The sequence below is a fragment of the Chanos chanos genome, chromosome 7, assembly GCF_902362185.1.
Source record: "Chanos chanos chromosome 7, fChaCha1.1, whole genome shotgun sequence".
In the NCBI taxonomy this organism is placed as follows: domain Eukaryota; kingdom Metazoa; phylum Chordata; class Actinopteri; order Gonorynchiformes; family Chanidae; genus Chanos; species Chanos chanos.
This window is the reverse complement of record NC_044501.1, coordinates 4,269,159-4,290,116: the sequence shown is the minus strand read 5'-3', so window position 1 is coordinate 4,290,116 and position 20,958 is coordinate 4,269,159. Positions and strand designations below refer to the sequence as shown.

General features: G+C 37.6%; 1 pseudogene; it reads left to right on the top strand.

Annotated features, from left to right (window-relative positions):
• Positions 1-2,933: 2,933 nt before the first annotated feature.
• The window catches only part of LOC115817172 (uncharacterized), a 38,226-nt pseudogene continuing 20,201 nt past the window's right edge, over positions 2,934-20,958 (top strand).

The window sequence follows — 20,958 nt, the reverse complement described above, 5'->3', positions numbered from 1 at the left end:
TGACTTTTTGACACCGCTGGCAAGCCACATTGTTTAAAGACAGACTTTGCCTCTTGCCTGTCCTCTCCCTCCTGTTCAGCACCTTTTTTTTTTTTTTTTTTTGCTGTCTTCACGTGGATGCAGCAGTAAGCTATATCTATTGCAAACTCTCTTCCTATGAGCAGGCACTCATTTGATAAGCTCATTTAACTTGTAATATTATAACGGTAATTGCATTGCACTGGGTAAATATAGTACTGGCCCATAAGTATAAAATACCTCAAACTTCTGATTTGTAAAGAAGATTTGATTAATCGTTAAGTTAAGGAAATTCGTGCTTGTGAGTTAATCATCACAAGAAGAATGACTGGCTGGAAAAACTGTGAGAGGAGATTTGTAAACACCCATGTAAGATCTATATATTTTACTATCCTGATTGTGTCGGGAAATGAATTAAAATGAGATAGCCTATCCTGATTACAACTACCAATGCTGTGTCACAAAATAATCAAATTATCGTACATTATGGGACTTTTGGCTGGTTGCCAAGTTAAGGTTAGTTAAAATGGTAAAAATGCGATTTCCAGAGGAGGGAGGCTATAACTGCTTGTCCATTCTGCCTGTCACTGACATTATCGTTTCGTTAGTATTCGTCAATGAAAAGTGTAATACATTTCGTCACAGTCTTTATTTTCAAAGGTGCTTTTTTATTTAGTTATCGTCTCGTTTTCGTCGTGGAAAAAAGTTCGTTGACGAACGTTTTTCATCACAGTTTTCATCGACGAAATTAACACTGCTGTTAGTGCTGTGATCTTTGTTCTAAGACATGTAGATGTTAGTGATTTTTAGTTAGTCTTTTCACTTTAGTGAAAGAGAGCTTTGTTTTGTGTTTTCCCCTACTCATTTTGGATTGATGATAGTAAGATATCATAAAACTGTTACCTCTGCCTCCATGTGTTTTCTGAGTGTGGACTTCTGCCATGCTTGTGATGAACCAAACTACAAAGCTGAGCATCCAGAGAATTTCTCATGTGCCTTGTGAAAGCAGCAGTGATGATGTAGAAATACATAGCTGATACGTCACATTATCATCAGCTATCTGCACATTAACATTTTTTTTTAAAAGTGGAATGTAATACATTTAAAATCATCATATATATATATTGAGAGAGAGAGAGAGAGAGAGAGAGAGAGAGAGAGAGAGAGAGAGAGAGCATTCAATCGATCAGTTGCAATTTTTATGCTTGGTAACTGTTGACAGCTTTTTGGGTTCTTAGTTACTCCATGGTAATTCAGTTTTGTTTCTTGCAATTTCAATTTAAAGGCCGAAAAACACAGAGAAAATTTATTAAGTAGAGTCGATGGTCTCAAAAAGTGCTTGTATGATTTAAAATGATGGAAACTAAGGAACACAGAGTTTTCACTATTCATCATTCAGTTACACCAGTAGATGGCAACCTACACTTTCATAAGGTTTGGAAAACACACATATACATATACAAAGCAAGATTCATATACATGTACACGCATGCACATATACGTATTTCAGTGTAAAGAAATCAAACAAACTGTGTTAAACAAAAACAACAACAACAAAAACCCTCCAGCCAGAACCATTGTAAACATGAACACCTAGCGTATGCACAGACCTGTGAAAATAGCAGAGAACATTTGTTTTACTAATGCCAGGGAGAACATACACTAACTCACTGTGTTACTTTTTGATTCAATCAGACTTTAACTCTTTTACAGCTCACGATTGAGCTTTTTTAGCAGGAGCTAACTTTTTACAAAAAATGCCGGTGTGGAAACATTTTTTTTTTCTTTTAACAGATATGACAGTGAGTTACATTAACATTTACCTTGCGTTTTATATTTCAGTGCACAAATCCTTCATAAATAAAAATATCTTTTATAATAGATAACTTGTCTTTTCAGGAAAAGAAGCAAATAACACTATTTGGCCCCAGTTGTTACAATTTAAACTGTGCACATATTGGTTTAGGATAAATTATGAATTCAGCTCACATAAGGACATAAGGAAATATTTGTTTACTCAGTTTCTAACCCAGGTGCACTGTGATTAAATATTAACTCTGGAGGTTAAAAGAGTTTAACAGGATATGCAGGTTAACTGTAAAGATAGATTAAGCAATAGGAAGAACATATGACCCTTCCTGAGGCTACACTCCTGTGACACACTATTTACACAGTCAAGCAAATAAACAAGTAATTCTCATCAAATCAAACCCTAATATGAAACTCCATGAGCACCCACAAGACAAGAAAGAATAAAACAACATAAGAATACATCATAAACTGATAGGTATGCCACATCTAAAGCAACTATGAGAGCTGAAAGAAAATTTTACATCACAGAAGTAAGTGTGCTTGACAGAAGTAAGTGGACTTATGGCTCTAAACAGGTACCAATAATTGTGAACAGTGAAAAGGACATATCTTATAACTGAACTATTTTTAGTACATTACTGTATCACTGCCAGGAAGGAGCTACAACAATTGAGGAAGATGAACTCAAATTTATATTTGTCATTTCCATATAGACCTGTTACATCACATTATGAGATTCTGAAACATTGTGATGTAACAATTGACAGAATGTCCCGTACATCAGAGCCTCTCAAAAAAATACTGGTCTGGTTTTACAGCTAAATCAAATATCAAAACAAGATTCTGATCTACTGCAGTATCACTGGAAATCTGAAATATGTTTCATTGCCTCCTACAACAAGAAGGAGGAGACAAAGCATGATAGATCCTCTGAACAGTAAGTATGGATTATCATTCCTAATGCACTGTGGGATAACAGGAGAGTTTTTCAATCCACGGCCAAAATGCAGGTTTACATAGACTATGGACAATGTTGTGACTGGTTAACACATTTGGACATATTTGCCTGTCTCACACACTTTTCAGATTTTTATATATATGTTATGATTGCAGTGTCTGATATGAGGATTATATTGCTGGGAAAGACAGGATCTGGTAAAAGTACTACAGGAAACACAATCCTTGGTGAAGAAAAGTTCAGAGCTTTGGCTTCTCCCGTATCAGTGACTAAACACTGTGAAAACCAGACAGGCCGAGTAAATGAGAGGGTCATCTCTGTGGTCGATACACCAGGGATATTTGACACTTTACTCACTGAGGAGCAACTGAAAGCTGAAATAGAGAAGTGTATCTACTTGTCTGCTCCAGGACCCCATGTGTTTTTACTGGTGATGAGAGTGGACATGAGGTTCACAGAGGAAGAGAAGAGAGCTGTAAAATGGATTCAAAACCACTTTAGTGAAGATGCCTCTAAGTATGTGATCATTCTGTTCACCCATGGTGACCAGCTTGAGGGCAGAACAGTAGAGGAGTTCTTGGATGACAGTGAGGAACTGAACAGTGTCTTGAACAACTGCGGTGGCAGATATCACTGTTTTGACAACAGGAGTGCTAATGGGGAGAGGTCTCAGAGCTGCTGATTAAGATCGATAAGATGGTGAGGAGAAATGGAGGACGACACTACACAAATGAAATGTACCAGGAGGCTCAGAGAAAAGTTGAGGAGGAAGAGAAAAAGAGAAAAGCCAAAGAGTACAAAGAGAGGAGGAAAAAGTGGTTGAATACATTCCTCGGAATAATTTCTGCTGCTGTCCCGATACTGACGCTGGCCATTCTCAGTTACAACAGAATCATTTAACACAAAGAGCAACAGTGAAAGACTCATCATTTTGCACTATTTAAATAAAACTTCCCTGTGTTCGACCTAATTAGTAAAGTACAATCAAGGAAAATACACTAAATGTAGTTATGATCTAATGCTTTCAATTGCGTACAATTAAATGTAATAGAGACTTTTTAATTATAATTTAATCTATGTACATTACATTTATTCATTTTGCAGATGCGTTTATTCAAAGCGACTTCCTATACAGGCTAAACTCAAACCAAGAAGGAACAGAGCTACAGCAAAGGAGCTGACTGTTGCATGGGTGTCACTGCTAAGTTCATTTTCTGTCATCTGTTGTCAAATGTAGTATTGGAAACTGGCATTTATGTTGCTTTACTAATTGCCCGCTTTATAGATTGCTCTGTATAATGGCAACTGCCAAATGAACACACACATATCTAAAAAAGTTCTTAGAATGAAAGCATACTTGGCATGAATTTGACTGTCAGATCAAGTCAGAATCAAAGCACAGTCTTTACTACAGCTGGCCTGTTCAGTACCCTTGCTGTTTCGTACCATCATACCCTGTGGATAAATGGATTAGAGAAAAGTGTATGTGCTCTGAAAGGCTATCAGTTGTTTGAATGCTATCTTACAGACTGGTCACTTTGAAGAGGGTCTAACAGATTGCCCCAAAATAGATCTTTGATCTACTAAGGCAGTCATTCTGGGGGTTAAAAGCTAAAACTTGTCCGGCAGCGCAAGTTTTGACTTCTGCCTTTCTGAGAGAGCTTGCTCGGGCTAATAGCACTTTTTATAATTTAGATTCTTCAGAAACTGCACACAGTGTATGATGATCCATTATCTAGGTCTTTTCAGACTGAGAGGCTGGTTGATTTTTTCCCCTCTTTATCAGTAGACAGGATCAACGTCCCTACAATTGCTTAAATGTAGGTAATGTAAGAAAAGTGTATACTTTTTAGTTGGGTTCTGAGCAGTATTAAGCCCCAGCATGTATTGAAGAGACACAGCTACCATTCTCAACAAACCAGGTGGAAGTAGGACAGTATTCAAGGACCTCTGAGATTGCTACGTGCTAAAACGTGCTTGACTCTGTTTTAAATGGTATATTTAAGAAATCTCTCTCTCTCTCTCTCTCTCTCTCTCTCTCTCTCTCGCTCTCTCTCTCTCTCTATCTATATCTATCTATCTATCTATCTATCTATCTATCTATCAATCTATATATATATATATATATAGAGAGAGAGAGAGAGAGAGAGAGAGAGAGAGAGAGAGAGTGAGAGAAAGAGAGAGAGAGAGAGAGAGAGAGAGAGAGAGAGAGACACACAGCAACACAGCAACAATTGTAGTAACACAAAGGCCACTTTTTGGAGAAGGAAGTTATGAAAGTTGGAATGACCTGTCGAGCATCTTCAAAGGAAGCAGATATGAACCATATCCTAGAGCTACACTAGAAATACGTCTGATGGACATGTAGTCAAGGAAGATGTCAACCACCTGAACTGACTATTTCTTTCAACTCCCTTTCAACTTTCAACACATTTCTGTTTTATGGATTAAAAACCTTCCTTGTCCAAAGAAATGACCAACCTGTCATGGATGTCAATCTACCCTTATCACTTTAACGATACAGAAAAATCATATTAATGCTTGAAAAGGAATCATCAGTTGAGTACTGACTAGCCCTGATTACTGATTATTTAAACCTTGAGAAGTTGCAAAGTTGCTGCAAAATTAAAAGAAAATTTGCAATCATTTAAAAGACAGTTGGTGACCAATCATTACTCTGTGAATGAAAGTTAACCTGCTGAATACCCTCTACCCTCTGACACAATCACGTGGCATGGAGGTACAGACAGAGACATATATGCGTATGCGCAAACACATACACATACAAATATACTTAAATTATAATAGTGTCAGTTTACAACTTAAGTTGCTTGTAGCATATGCTATTTCTGATTTTTCTTTATGTTCTTGACTGAGTACATACTATGTACCACATATACAGGCCACATGAAAAAAAACAAAGGAAGAACTCGAATCTTTTCTGAGACAGAAAGGGAAACTAGTCTATTCTTTCATCCAACACTGTCTAGACGTTAAACCATACGGTGTTGAAAGAATGTGCCCAGACAAGATTCAGGGTCTTTATAAGCTGCAGCAGGTGAAGACTCGAACAAAGCAGCGACAAATAAGCCATTAAAACCAAAGATCCGAGACGAGTGTACCAGAGATCAAAAAGAAAAAAAAAATGAGCGAAAAAAGTGAGTCTGCATGCTTTTAACATTGTGTCCTCTAAATTCTCGCTTGCTTGTTTTCCTTGTAATACATATTGTGGCTTCTTTGTTAAATCTGTTGTATGTCTGTGGCAGGACTTTCAAGCAAATTTGACAAGATTAAACAGTTACCCTCTATTCTGTCTGGTAAGTGGTTTTTTGCTTTCGTTTTAAAAGCTTGTTTTTGCATCACACACATTGTCCAAAGGGTGTTAATGAATTCTAATTATCAGATATTTCAACCTCTGCAGTTTTGCCCCAAAAGTCTTTTCACAATTACAATTGATTACAACTTTAAACTGGGCATGATATAGTGTCAACGAGTGGTATTTCAAAGTGCAATGTCTGATTTTTAAATTTTTTTGTTTCTTTATTACATACTGATAAAATTAACATACATTACCTGATCAGCATGGTTTAGCTGTAATGCAATCTGACTACAGTTAAGAGTTAATGTGATCTTACAATGCGAGATCCAGAGAAGATCCAAATGGTTAAAATAATGCTAGGAGCAGGGTTACCATCTAAGCTTTTTCCAATATGATCACAATCACTGCAAACATTACACATTTCTATGTGACTTCAGGCAACTGTGCATAACAGAAGAAGAAAAGTGTGTGTGTGTATAAACAAGTTAATTCATTTCAAGTAATTATGTCTCTGCTCCATGTTTTTCTTCTATCACCATTTTTTTTTTTCAAATGACGAACACACAATGACAAGTTGCTGCAACTGGTCTGAACTTAATACTGAATAAATAAATAAATAAATAAATAAATAAATAATACTAACAGTAACAATAATAATCATAATAATAATAATAATACCTTCATCCAAAGAAATTTCTGCTTCAGCAGTCTGCGTTTTATTTTGGAAAAGTGCCAGCATCTGTTATATCCTCCCATATCCCTTCACCCTTAGATGGCATGAATGTTTTGCATGGAGACCTAGAAAGCAAATCAAGAAAACAAAGAAATTTTACTCATAAAAAAAGTCTTAGTAATAAATAGTTGCAATATTGAGAGAGCTTCTGATAAGCAAGAATATTTTCCTGTAATGTTTTCAACTAGTCAGTAAAAACCATTTGATCATACAAACAGAGTTCCTAGAGCAACAAACTATATAATTAGCCAAATGTTCAGTGTCAAATGTTCACATGAGTTCCTTTTACTACTGTTATTTTTTTAAAATAACAGTGCGAAGTTCAATACGTGTTTGAGGACAATTTGCATATTTCTGTAGGAAAGACATTGTCTCTGGCAGACCCTACTACTTATCTCTCCTTAGTTATCATTATTTTCATTTTTAATTTCATTTTTGTCATTATCTATTGGATACTGCAATAGATCAGGATTTGAACTAAGTAGTTCTCTTAAATTGTAAAACCAAGGTCTTTAAAATAAGTTGTGTGGCACGTTAATATATGATAAAGGAAAAAATACTTTGGGTTGGAATTGTTAATGATTGTGTGGTATCTGTATATTTAACCAGTGTTTGGTGGTGCAGATTTAATTTAATTAATCAAATATTATTAGTATTTCTAAAGTAAAGGGCATGGATAATTACGGGTAATATTATCATAAATGCAGCAACAAATGCTCATTTAAACAAAATATATGTTTAGGTTATGCTGTAAGACATTATTTGATTTGCAGGATTAGGGAAGCCCGTTGATCTGAGGATTATTCTGATCGGTAAAACTGGAGCAGGAAAGAGTGCAGCAGGAAACACCATCTTGGGCAAAACAGTGTTTAAGGTGGATTCTTCAGCTCTGACAGTTACAAAGACATGTGAAAAACATGGAGGGGTAGTTGGACATAAGAGAATCTCTGTTGTTGACACTCCTGATTTCATTACGTTACATAATGAAGATCCTGAAAACCTGGAGTTAGAGAATTGTGCTTGTCTGTCAGCTCCTGGACCCCATGTGTTCCTCCTAGTCATAAAGTCAGGCCGGTTCACAGAGGAAGAAAGGTCTGCCGCAGAGTTGATTCAGGAGACTTTTGGTGAAGATTCATCACTCTATACGATCGTACTATTTACACACACAGACCAACTGAATAATAGATCGGTGGAGCAGTTTATAAGTGAAAGTCCAGATCTTCTGAGAATCATTGATAGTTGTGGAGGCAGATATCATTTTTTCAACAATGAATCTCCATTAGATCGTTCTCAGGTCAAAAAGCTGATGGAAATGATAGATGACATGGTGAAAAGCAACAAAGGACAGCACTACACTAATAAGATGTTTCAAGAAGCGCAGGTAAAGATTGAAAAACAGAAGAAAGTAGAAACAGCCAAGGACGCAGCATTAGGGGTGGCATCAGCAGTAGGAGCAACTGGAGCAGTAATAGGTGGAGCAGCTTTAGTTGCAACAGGTATGGTCTTAGTACCAGTGGTAGGACTTGCAGCAGGAGCTGCAGTTGGAGCAGGAGCTGGTATATCGCTGATTGTGAAAAAGGTCAAAGAAAAGAAAAAAAATGCAGATTAGACAGGTACTATAAATTGTTACAAGAGAAGATTTAGGGCACACTGGATATTACAATAGATTTTAAAGAAAAGACAAAAAGTTAGTGCAATGTTCCATATCTGGCCATAATTCTTTATCAGATTTTTTGAAAACAGTTCAGCAGAAATTCCTTTCCCCTATGTAAACTATTGATTCATGTGATAGCTTCTGGTCTATATGCAGGTTTATGTAGTGGTTTGTGACAAGTAAGTTTTAACAGGGGGTTGCAGGGTTGACAAGAAAACATTTACAGTCTTTTTCAATCCCCAAATTCCGAAATACATGCTTATCATGTATTTAGGACTATCAAATAGGGTTTTTTTTGTTTGTTTGTGTGTTTTTTTTTAGTCAAGGTATTTGAAAAATGAAGAGAAAGACAACTGATATACCTAAACTATGACAGATATTTTACTGTAAAGTTACTTTCCTCATCAAATGTAAGTTAATCTTCATAAAGCATGTTAAATATTGTGACCACTGAATAAATGGTCTTAATGATAGACTTAATGTGTATTTATATACTTTCTTTGCCTTTGCAATTTAAAATATGTTCAAAGGGCTATTACATATTGTGAAATATGTGATTGTTTTTGCCCAAACTTTCCCCATAGTTATTGTGCTCTCAGTTACACATTCTGACTTCAAACCCCTTCAGTTAAATCCATTTTTCAAACTAAAGTGCAATGTCAGTAAATATTTAACAAAACAGTATATATATATATATATATATATATATATATATATATATATATATATATATATATAAGAATGTCTGAAAAGGCTTATGGAAAGTTGCAACAAAACATCAAGATACATTTGACCTTGAAAGTGTTCCAAGGAACTGAGTAACAGATATTGGTAAATTAATTAATTAATCAATTTATTCATTAATAAATTACAGAGCCACTTTGTTCCAGCTTTGTAAACTTAGTTTGTAGGATTGGTAAACCACAAAGTTTATCTGCTGATTCATTAAATGCTGATATTTGTCAGCATATGACAAAATATGTACATGTGAATTAACTTTGATCTTTTGGAGTTGGCTTCAAAAACTTTGAAAGGTTTTGTCCTAGAAACATAAAAGAATCCTCCGAAACCTTCAATGGTTTGCACACATATGCATCTCTGCTGCTGCAACCAATGCCTACATCCTCCACAAAGAACTCATGCAACAGGACAGCATGACCCACAAGGCTTTCCTGGAGGAGCTCACTGCACAGCTGTGTGGTGTGACACAGAAGATAAAGAGGACCCCTGTAAAGAAGACAGGCGGCCATGTGTCAGTTCCTGCGGCTGAGCTCGTCATTGACAGCAGGATGAAGGCTACCGCTGGCTGCAAGACCTGTGTATATTTCTGGATGCATTGGGGAAAGAACACAAAACCTCTTGAAAGTGCAAACCATGTGATGTCTACCCTTGCCTTCAACCAGACAGACTGTTTTGAAGTTTTAATCGGGACTGCAAATTTATTGTTCTTTCGTTCTTTTGTTCTTTTTATCCATTGTATTTTTAGGTTTGAACACAATAAACCGTAAAAAGGCCTTCACTGTCTCTTCCTTTATTGCAATTCATGTTGACTTTCCAAACGCAATGACAGGCCACAATGGCATTCCAGACTAACGGGCCATTATCTTTGACAGATGGGCGGGAGACTATTACAGGTGTGTTGACACCTACCTCATCAACATTCATTGTATAGCGTCACTTACAACCCATCAGTAGTCAAACCACATGAAATTTTTGAATGCTTTTATCACCTATGTGTAGCCAACACCTATGTTTACAGGGTTCAGCGCTCAAAAGTCTTGGCCAGAAAGGTTTATGACGTGTGTGTGTGTGTGTGTGTGTGTGTGTGTGTTTACAATATTTTTTTACAATATTTCTGAAAAAAGGCTTTTGAAAAGTGTTACAGCTGATTTAAACTAAAAAATAGATTAACAGTGTTCTTAAAGCTGTCAGATTGTTGGTGCTGCGCTTGTGCTGAGTATAAGCATATGTTACACTTTTGGATCATTGTTTCTTAGATGACTGAAATATATAAAATTTCAAGGCATGTCAAACTATCTCAAAAGTGGCTGACAGGCCTCAGACTCTAGAGCGTTAAGAACATATAGAATATAGAGAATATAGAATATATCTAAACTGCACATGTATTTTTATTAGTGTATTATAATTTTTCTAATATTTTATTTATTTATTTTTTTTGTCTTCAGACTCTTCAGGCTTAAGGATTGTTCTGGTGGGTAAGACTGGATCAGGGAAGAGCTCGACTGGAAATACCATTCTAGGTCGACAGGCATTTGAGGCAAAAGCTTCACCACAGTCTGTGACCAAACAGTGCTGCAGACATGACGGAAAACATGAGGACAGGAACATCTCAGTGATTGACACCCCTGGAATGTTTGATACTGCCTATACTCCAGATCAGCTGAAAGCTGAAATAGAAAAGTGTATTCGAATGTCACTTCCAGGACCCCATGTGTTTCTGATGGTGATCAGATTGGGTAGATTCACACAGGAAGAAAAGAACGCTGTGAAATGGATTCAAAAGAACTTTGGGGAAAGAGCCTCACTGTATACCATCATACTATTCACTCATCCTGATCAGTTGAAAGGTAAAACAGTCGATCACTATTTGGGGGAATGTATAGACCTACGGAAACTTGTGCACAACTGTGGTATGAGGCATCATGTTTTGAACAATGCAGAGGTTAATAACCGCACCCAGGTCTCGGAGCTGTTGAGAAAGATAGATGCTATGGTGCAGAGAAATGGATCCAAGTATTACACAAATGAGATGTATGAGGAGGCTCAGAGAGAGCTTAAGGAAGAGGAGGAGAGAAAAAGAAAGGAAGAAGCAATGAAAGAAGTTGTTCAGGTTTTGCAGAAAATGACAGGAGATGTATCATACTATGCCTTTCAGAAAGTAATCTACACTTTTAAGAAAGTTGGATTAGTTTCAGCAGTTGGAGGAGTAGTCAGGTTTGTACGTTACGTGGTGTTCACCGTCGCAGGAGTTATCTGTGGCATGAAAAGAGCTAAAACCAAATAGAGAGAGAGCATTTTGCTATCTCTAGTGATTTAATAAGATCTACTGAAATGCCTCTGATGGGATCATTTTTTAAGACAATGTTAGCTTATTCCCTAGCTGGTCAGTGTCTTTCCATGTGTTTTGGTGTTGTCTAACATGATGGTACAGTGTGCATAAACAATGCATTTAGGCTCTGTCACTTCTTAAAGTTTTGAATAAAATGTAAATGAATGAATGGACTCATGATGCCCCACATTCAGAGACCTCTGCCGCATTTTCTTATGGAGTTCCTTCATCATATTGCTCCCCTTCATAAGTCTAAACAATGGCTATAAATTAAAATACAATTTCTTACATATAAGACTTGGTTTTAGCCTTGGTGTATGTGTGTGTGTGTGTGTGTGTGTTGGTTATTTTTTATGCTATTGTAATCAGACTTGCTTTTGAGATTTGCATGTCTCCTGGTTATAAATTGTTATGGGCAATTCATAGTAAAATTGACATATACGGAATAATGTTTTGGGAAATATAAAATATGTGTAACTATGAAATTAATGATGTACATTTTACATGTTATCCAAGTTTTTGCTTTACATGCATTATTGTCAATAAAATCTTTAATAAAAATAAAAGGACATTGAATTGATAGGACTTGAATTTTAATTCAAACCTAACAGTTTTCAACTTAACAAATATACCACTAGGAAATCCTTTACCACAGAAGGGAAGCGATATATGGTTTTTAACTCTTTCACATAGACAACACTAAAAGAACACTGTATAGATGTACACTGGCTTCAAAAATTGAAGGCAAAGTTGCACTTTTCAACTTTCAAAAACTGTGCACGGAGAGGCTTTGGCTGTGGTTAGAACTGTATGTGTCACTTCATGCCACAGAAAGGCCACAGGTGGTGCAAGTGAAGGCAAACATGAGGTCTGGGGATACAGGTGGCAACATAGCTTAGTGTCTCCATAGCTGAAGAGCTCTCTGTTGGTTTACCCACTGTGCCTCCAGAATGGCAACCCCAGACAAGCTAATGGAGCCACAGAGTGGCCCGTCAGTAGTCAACTGCTCAATGTTACCACGTCTCTTTACGGTTTATTATAGTGGAGTGTGAGACGAGCATTGCAGTGAGGAATAAAAGGCAGAACAGATTCTAGCTGTGATGCCAAGGATGGTAGGCCCTCAAACAGTTCTTCCATATCAGGGACCACCTAGAGTGGTGGGAGGATTCACCTGATTTGGTTTACCTGCAAGCCTTTATTCAGCCTTTCCGAAGTTCTAAGAGTGAGCATATCTTTGATGAGCTCTAGAAATCGGTTTTAGATATTGCAAAACAGTGTGATATTTCAACACTAGATGCTCCCAGAAGACGGCAGAAACTGAGCTCCAGATCAGATGCACACTGTGTTCTGTCCACATTTGAGTGGGGGTCATTTCATGTCATTTGAACAATAGGCATGCACCACACCATCTCAGAACTGGTTTATAATTTTTTGTCTTGAAGAATATACTCTGACATGTCACATCCCATAATTTTAGCTTCCTACTCCCAAAACTTTTCTGTGTAGAATTTATTTAGTACTTGTGAAAACTACCTTTAAAGTAAGCATTTTTCTGGTCACAGGCATTTTTCTGATCTGATCTGGACCTTATGGACTATGGCTGTGGGCAGTGGCAGCTCTAGATCGTGTGGCGCCTTTAATTCTAGCAGCTAAATGCTTAGCTTAATTCTGGCAGCTAAATGCTTAGCTTAATTCTGGCAGCTAAATGCTTAGCTTAATTCTGGCAGCTAAATGCTTAGCTTAATTCTGGCAGCTAGATGCACCATTTTCCCGCAGTTTGAGATAGAAATATAAAGCCCGATGGCAGTGGCGTTACCAGGATATATAGTGTGATGCTACATTGCAACTTAGCAACTTCTAATTTGATCCAGTCAAAACTGTTAAAACACAGACAGCACAGCTGGAGAGCTGAAGCCTTCAAAGCACCAGCTGGACAGGAACGTGTCTTCAGCATCTAGGGTAGCCTACTTTGTGAATGAGTTTCAACCACAAACATTAATCAACATTGTGTTTACTACATATTTTCATTTCAGCACGTCAGTTATGCACTAAACCTGCTCAACAGGTTTCATCATCTCACAGTGGATCAAAACATTCTCACTTGAAGTGAAATCAAAACTAACCCGCACTCTACATATAATAATTCAAAATGTTTCACTTGTTTGTGTTATGTGAGACAACTGTGTTGTCAGAATCATTTGTGTTACACAGTATAAAACTTACTGTGTGTGTGTGTGTGTGTGTGTGTGTGTGTGTGTGTGCATGCATGCATGTGTGTGTGTGGTTGTGTGTATAAAAACAGAAGGAAGTTACTTCAAAGCACCTTTACTCATCTTTATTTGTTGCCTTTTCTACCTCTCACACCCTGGTTCTATCCACCTTCTATCCAGGAAGGAGGTGAATGTTATCTAGGCCTCTGAGTACAGTCAGATAATTCATTTGATTTTAGATGTATTCAGTTCTCTTATTAGATGGTTTTGACTGTTGGTTAAAGTTGTCTAGCTACCTGAGAAAGCATGCTTTGTGGACTAAGCTGTGGTTTCCTGGTTTACAATTAAAATATAAAATACACAGGGGAGGTCTTATGTCTTGTTTGTTGTGTGTCTTCCTTAATCTCCGTGCTGTTCTGTCCTGATTCAAACTACAATCACTGTGCATGTGTCATTTTTTTTTCAATGGGATTGCTGATCAAACACTTGGAAAATAAACACTTCATATTTGCTGAATGATGCACTTATTCAAACCAGGCTTCATGGATACAGATCTACAACCAGCCTGTATTTAGTGAGTAATGGGGATGTATTTCCATGAAATTATGGCTTAAAATCAGTATGCTCACTATTACTGGGTTAATATTTGTCAAATAGGGCAAACAGCTGAATAATATACCAACGTCTATATCAAGCATGTGAGCTTCCATGTCAAAGATCAGTGTGACGGCTCCAGGTGTCAAAGTCAGGAAAACATACCAGTCAAGATTATATTATTTTATGTTCTTTCAGTAGAATAGTTAGTTTGGTGTCTTTTTCCATTACATGTACATTTGTGTTCCTGTTCACTAATGCTACAGCTATCAGTGGTAACAAGAGAGCTGGACATGTGTTTCAGTTGAAATGTTTTGCACTTAACTTGTGTATATTTCAGCAGTTCTGCAGTATTTCTTGCCTGTCATAGTACTGGATGTTCCATTAAGTAGTGTCCAGGAATTAATTATGGAGAATTCATGTGAAAGACCAGTCAAAAGCTGGCACCGGTGTCATAGGTAAGTATCCTTTGTTCTTATCAGAGTCATCAAGAACAAAGAAAAAAAACATGTTTCCAAATTCCATTATGAATTAGCTTTTCATTTCACCTGAACCAGGAATGTGTAGTTACTTTATGAGATCATAGAATTTCCTGTGGAGCAAGTTCATTGTGTAACTGAAATGAGAATATGCTGTAAACAGGGATGGGATAAATGCTTGTGGTTTTCATTGGGGTTTTTTTTCTTTGATTCCACTCTCATAATTGTTTCATAATAAACAGACAAGACCAGACACTGTTGAGCTTTTTTTTTTTGCTTTTTTTTTTTTTTTCAGGTGTGCACAATGGTTGGAATTAATGAACTAATAACCAAGTCAGCTCTCATCTTAATTCATAAGTAGGCTCGCATAAGACAGACATGAATGTAAGGTCTCATTTAGCTTACATAATTGTGCAAGCGGGTATATCACGCAGTATCTTTTATCTCTTACATTTATCCATGTGATTTACATACTGTATACAGTATAGCAAATATTACAAAGAAGATTTGTGCCCCTTGTCCTGCAATGCCCAGGTTACTGGGGCATTGGGGTTACTTGGGGTTAATTAAACCAAAAGTCAAAACTACCCGATAAGAGAAGTGAATACAACTAAGCGCAAGTGAAGATATCTAAAGTACTGCAATAAAGTAAGGTTTGCATTTACCATAACTGAGATTCCACTTTCTGAAATCTGATTATCTGACTGTCCTCAGAGGCCTAGAAGAGGTAACATTCACCCCAACTTCTATACTATTGTTGTTCCAGCAGAAACCGGGCTCCATATCAGATGTACACTGTGTTCCGTTCACATGAGGATGGGAAAACATCTAAGGCAGACCAAGACAGTTTTCAACAGCCTTTTTCACACTTTTCTTGATATAATGCTGATGTGAATGTCTTGAATGTACTGAACTGAAGACCTCCTAGCCACCTCTGATTGGATGATTCATGGTCCCTGGTCCCTGTAGTTCTGCCATGGTGAGGAGCCATGATTACAGAGCTTGCTTTGTGGGCCTGCCTTTCTGTGTGTTTAGACAAGATTCACTAGTGGACCACAAGGGTCATAAATTAAAGAGGAGAACTCCGATGTAAAAAACAAATTAAAAAAGGAAAAAAATAGTGATCAGTAATGTTGAGTGCAGAGTGACAGCTCCACAGACCTTTCTAGACGATCTTTAACAATGTAAGACCTCAGATGAGGTTGGATGAGGTGAAACCACAAACACTAATCTCCATTCTGTTATTTACATATTTTCATTCCAGCACATCAGTTATGCACTAAACCTGCTCAACAGGTTTCATTATTTTATGGTGGAGCAAAACATTCTCACTTCAAGTGAAACCAAAACTAACCTGCACTCTACATAGATTAACTTAAAATGTTGAAAGAGTGTATACTTGTTCGAAATATGTGAGAGAACTGTGTTGTCAATCATTTTAGCCATTTTGTGTCCATGTTCAGTTAATATTTAATTACACTGTATATACTGTGTGTGTGTGGGTGTGTGTGTTTCTGTGATGAGCCCAACTTGTAAAATACAGGGCAACGTAACATAGGAAAAAAACCCACAGCATTCAGTTACGGGATAAGAATGTACAAGTTCAATGATAAATGGCAACAAAAGCAACGGAGCGTGGCGGTTATGACAAAAGACCAGAAAAACAAAGGAAAGACCTCATTCTTCCTTACTAGGTGATAAAGAAACTTGCTTGGCTCCCGATGTGTGAATCTTCCGTGTCCACTTTCTTACTTCTCTGACTAAACCTAAACTAAAACAGTAAAAACAAGCAACCGCCAACGCAAAAGTCGAAACATTTACAAAAAGAAACAGTAAGTATGTGTGTGTGTGTGTGTCTGTGTGTGAGTGTCTGTGTGTGCACGTGTGTGTGTGTGTGTGTGTGTGTGTGTGTGTGTGTGTGCACGTGTGGTTGTGTGTGTGTGTGTGTGTGTGCTCGTATATTTGTGTGTGTGTGTGTGTGTGTGTGCGCGTGTGTGTGTGTGTGTGTGTGCACGTGTGTGTGTGTGTGTGTGTGTATGTGTGTGCGTGTGTGTGTGTGTGTGTGTGTGCGTGTGTGTGTGTGTGTGTGCTCGTGTGTTTGTGTGTGTGGTTGTGTGTGTGTGTGGTTGTGTGTGTGTGTGTGTGCGTGTGTGTGTGTGCGTGCACGCATGCATGTGTGCGTGTGGTTGTGTGTATAAAAACAGAAGGAAGTTACTTCAAAGCACCTTAACTCATCTTTATTTGTTGCCTTTTCTACCTCTCACACCCTGGTTATATCCACACAGGATATATAGCAGTCTTGATTAGAGTACACCCTTATTAGAATAGGTTTATTAGAGAGGAAAGAGCACACAGACGATTAGTGGCAGTGTTGACAGATTCAAAACTGACCACTAAGTGAAAACCACCACTGATATTTACAGGTCAACCCAGTAAGGAAGTTGAGGTGAATGTTATCTTTTCTAGGCCCCTGAAGACAATCAGATAATCAGATTTCAGAAAGTGGAATCTCAGTTATGGTAAATGCATGCCTTACTTTATTACAGTACTTTAGATATCTTCACTTGCTCTTAGATGTATTCATTCCTCTTATTGGGTAGTTCTGACTTTTGGCTTAATTAACCCCAAACATGTCAGTATAGTACAGTATAGTAACCTTTGCATTGCAGGACAAGGGGCACAAATCTACTTTGTGATATTTGCTATACTGTGGTTGCACAAAACATCAAGAGCATTCAGCATACAAATGGCTCCAACTATAAACTTAATATTAGCATGAAAGTAGATAAGTCGCCCCCATTTAATTTTGAAGCTGTTTCTCTCTGACTCTTAAATAATTAATAAGAATCTTTTTAAGCGTTTCTCTCTGTAGTGTCTACTACTGTAGCACAGACAGGAAGCCACAATAACACAAAACAGTTCATGTTGCAGGACCATTTTACATACTGTTGATTAAATAAGAATGTAAAAATAGAGAGACCTGTATCTTGACCTCATATTTTTTAGCAGGTGATCCGACTGGGGGCAGATGTCATTGACCTTAGCAACACAGATGATTTTTAAGAGTTAAACCTTTACAGCAATCAACTAAACCAGTGCAGTTATGTTCAGTTAAAAGCTCTATGTAGTTCTATGAGTAAAAATCTACCATACTGATATGAGTTGCCCTGTTCTGCTTTGAGTAAGAATCTAGCTTTTTGTTTTTTTGTTTGTTTGTTTGTTTGTTTTAGGGTGAGATGGAGATTTGTCCCATTCAGCAGACTGGCTGTTTCAATGGAGGGGCAGTAGGATTGAATTAAGGCGGCATACAGATAACCTTTTGCTATTTTGATTTAAATACAGTGAAAAACATCACTATCTTGTTTTTTTATGATGATGCATGAATATGTGTGAGCTATCAACAAGGGACAGATTTTATTCTGTAAAAATAAGCTTGTTTGTCACGACCTGGTTCTCTCTTTCCCCCTCTACTGGCCCTTTTGAGTTATGCACTCTGTTACTTGTCACTTTGTTGTTTTCCTTAGTTCGCTCAGTTAATTATTCAATCATTGCACACACCTGCTTTGTTAATGAAACCTTGTTTTTTGGGGGGATAAATAGCCCTGTTTTTTGTTTGTTTGTTTGTTTCCAAATGGTATGTGGACATTGTCAAACTATCCCACAGCATGAAAAACCATGAGACTGCTTATCTAACACAAGCTTCCTGTCACAAAAATGTTTCTGAAAATAATTTCATAGCATGATACATGGGAATAAGGTGTAATTTCTTCTTGGTATTTATATATCCTCATTCATTTTTATTAATTTTGTTTAGGTGATGAAGCATTGTGTAGTGTAAACTCATAACAATCAACTGTTATTGTGGTTTGCTATAGGTTGTCATGGTTACATGTCTTTTAATGAATCAGGAGAACTGATATAGAATGGTGTTGAAACTTTTGACCAGATCTGGGTTTGATTTTAACCACCCCTGTCAGCCAGTCAGAAATGAGTTTCCTATGACTACAGTATAAAAAGTGCATCTGAAACAGAACTTTCAGTACTTGATTATCAAGGAAGTTTTCAATCAGTCATTCTTTTTGGCTCCCCCTAGTGGTTAATTATATTAGGCGATTTTTATATTTATTTACATCTTCCATGCTGAATTTAATACAAAGCATTCAACCTCTCATGTTTAGCACAGATTTTTTTTTCCGTAAGTTTTTTGTTTGTTTGTTTGTTGTAGCTGTTTGTCCATTAGTTTATGTTACATTTTGTTTATGGACACAAATGTCTTGGAACAAGCTGTGGATTCTCTACACACTGCAGAGGACCAAAGCTGACCTGTGACCTGTGACCTGTGATCCTCAGTGGACATGTTTCACTGGTCTGCAGTCCCTGGAGACTGGTCCGAATCACTCTGTAACATACCTGTAGAAAACAAGGGGAACTGAAATGTCAAAAATGAGGTTGAACACAGATTTTGAATGTAGTAAGTATGTAATGAAAGAGATGAAGAAGAGGGAGTGGATGTGCCTCTTTGGGTCAATGGGTGTATGTGTGTGAGACTGTGATCACAAATAAACATAGTTTTCCCTCTCCCTGATCTGTATTCTCACCCTCCAGTTTAACCCAGACCTCAATGGGCACATCAGGCTTGTTGAGGCTCTGATAGAGCTCCTGCAGACTGGCCTGTCCGTTAACTCTTTGGCTCCTCCAGTGCACCAGCATCTTAAACTTCTGCATGGTTACATCCTCGTCCATGGACTGGATCTTCTCCAGCTCCACCATGGTCAGGTTCAGGTAGGAGATGCCTGTCTGTTTCCACTCCTTCCCCATACACTTGGCTACCTCCATCAACTGTCTGTCAGTCACCTCCACCATGTCAGCCATCCTTACATCATCTGAGAGAAGGACATTGGATAAAATGAGATAAAATGACGTAGCCGTTTGTGTCTCTCAGAAAACCGTTAACAGCTACCACTTACAATATAAAACGAAATGTAGGCTGACGGCATTTGCGTACAAAATTGAACACAAATTCTTTTGATGCAAAACAAGGAAATCAGGGCCAATTAGAGAGGAATGTGTGTCTCCTGTTTGAACATATTTTCAGTTGTTTCAAATAAAAAGAGGCAACAGTGTAGACTGATACAAAGTACTGAGTAGCTATTTTTTTAGCTTTTTCATTAGTGAGGTGCCCACAGCATTCTGAGCCGAGAAGTGCTTTGTTTTGACAATATTTGTAATTATACAAAGAAGCACCACTCATCAGTGTCTTTGCTGAGATGGTGCCCAATCACTAGAGAGGAAAGGCGGGACTACAAGTCAGTTGATGTCTCACAGTAGGTGTTATTTCACCATAGCAGTGTCAGGTGATCTTTGATTTGCTCTTTCCTGATACAATAATATACCCATCAAGAACAGGCATTGACTTAATTAAAATTTGGGGGCATACGATGCATATCGTGTTTGAACACATACCTCTCTGAAACACACTGAGCTGAGACAGATTAGCTCTGCGGTACTCTGTGTGATGACTCATCATTAACTTGTCTTAAACTGAAAGCTCCGAAAGATTGTTAGTATAAAGCAGACTGAGATGTCATAAGGGCAGAGTTTATTCAATGAGAACCATGCGTGAGAAGACTAACAGATCACCTGACTTATATCTCCCACGGTTTTGCCTTTTAGCCAGCTTCTCCTCTGAGATACTACTGTTTCGCTTCTGCTTACTGTCAGTGATGTCATCTGTCAAAGATTAGAAGTGTAATTGTTTTATTATGTCCTCACAGATTAAAACAAACTTATGCAATCACTCACAAAAACATAAGACCTACCCTCTCTGATCTCAGCACTCCACACAACCTCACTGGACTCCTTCTCAATAAGACAGAGCTTGTAGGGAGGACAGTGGTCAGAAAATACCTCAAAATATTCTTTCAACATTACTGGATCCAGAGTGAACACCCGTTCCTGCACAAAACACATACGCATGCACACGCACATGCACACACACACGCACACACACGCACGCACACACACATACATGCTCACACAATGAACATATATCAGTGAAGGATATGTATACTGAATGACTTGTGCATGTTCTTCACTAACATTTAACTTGAT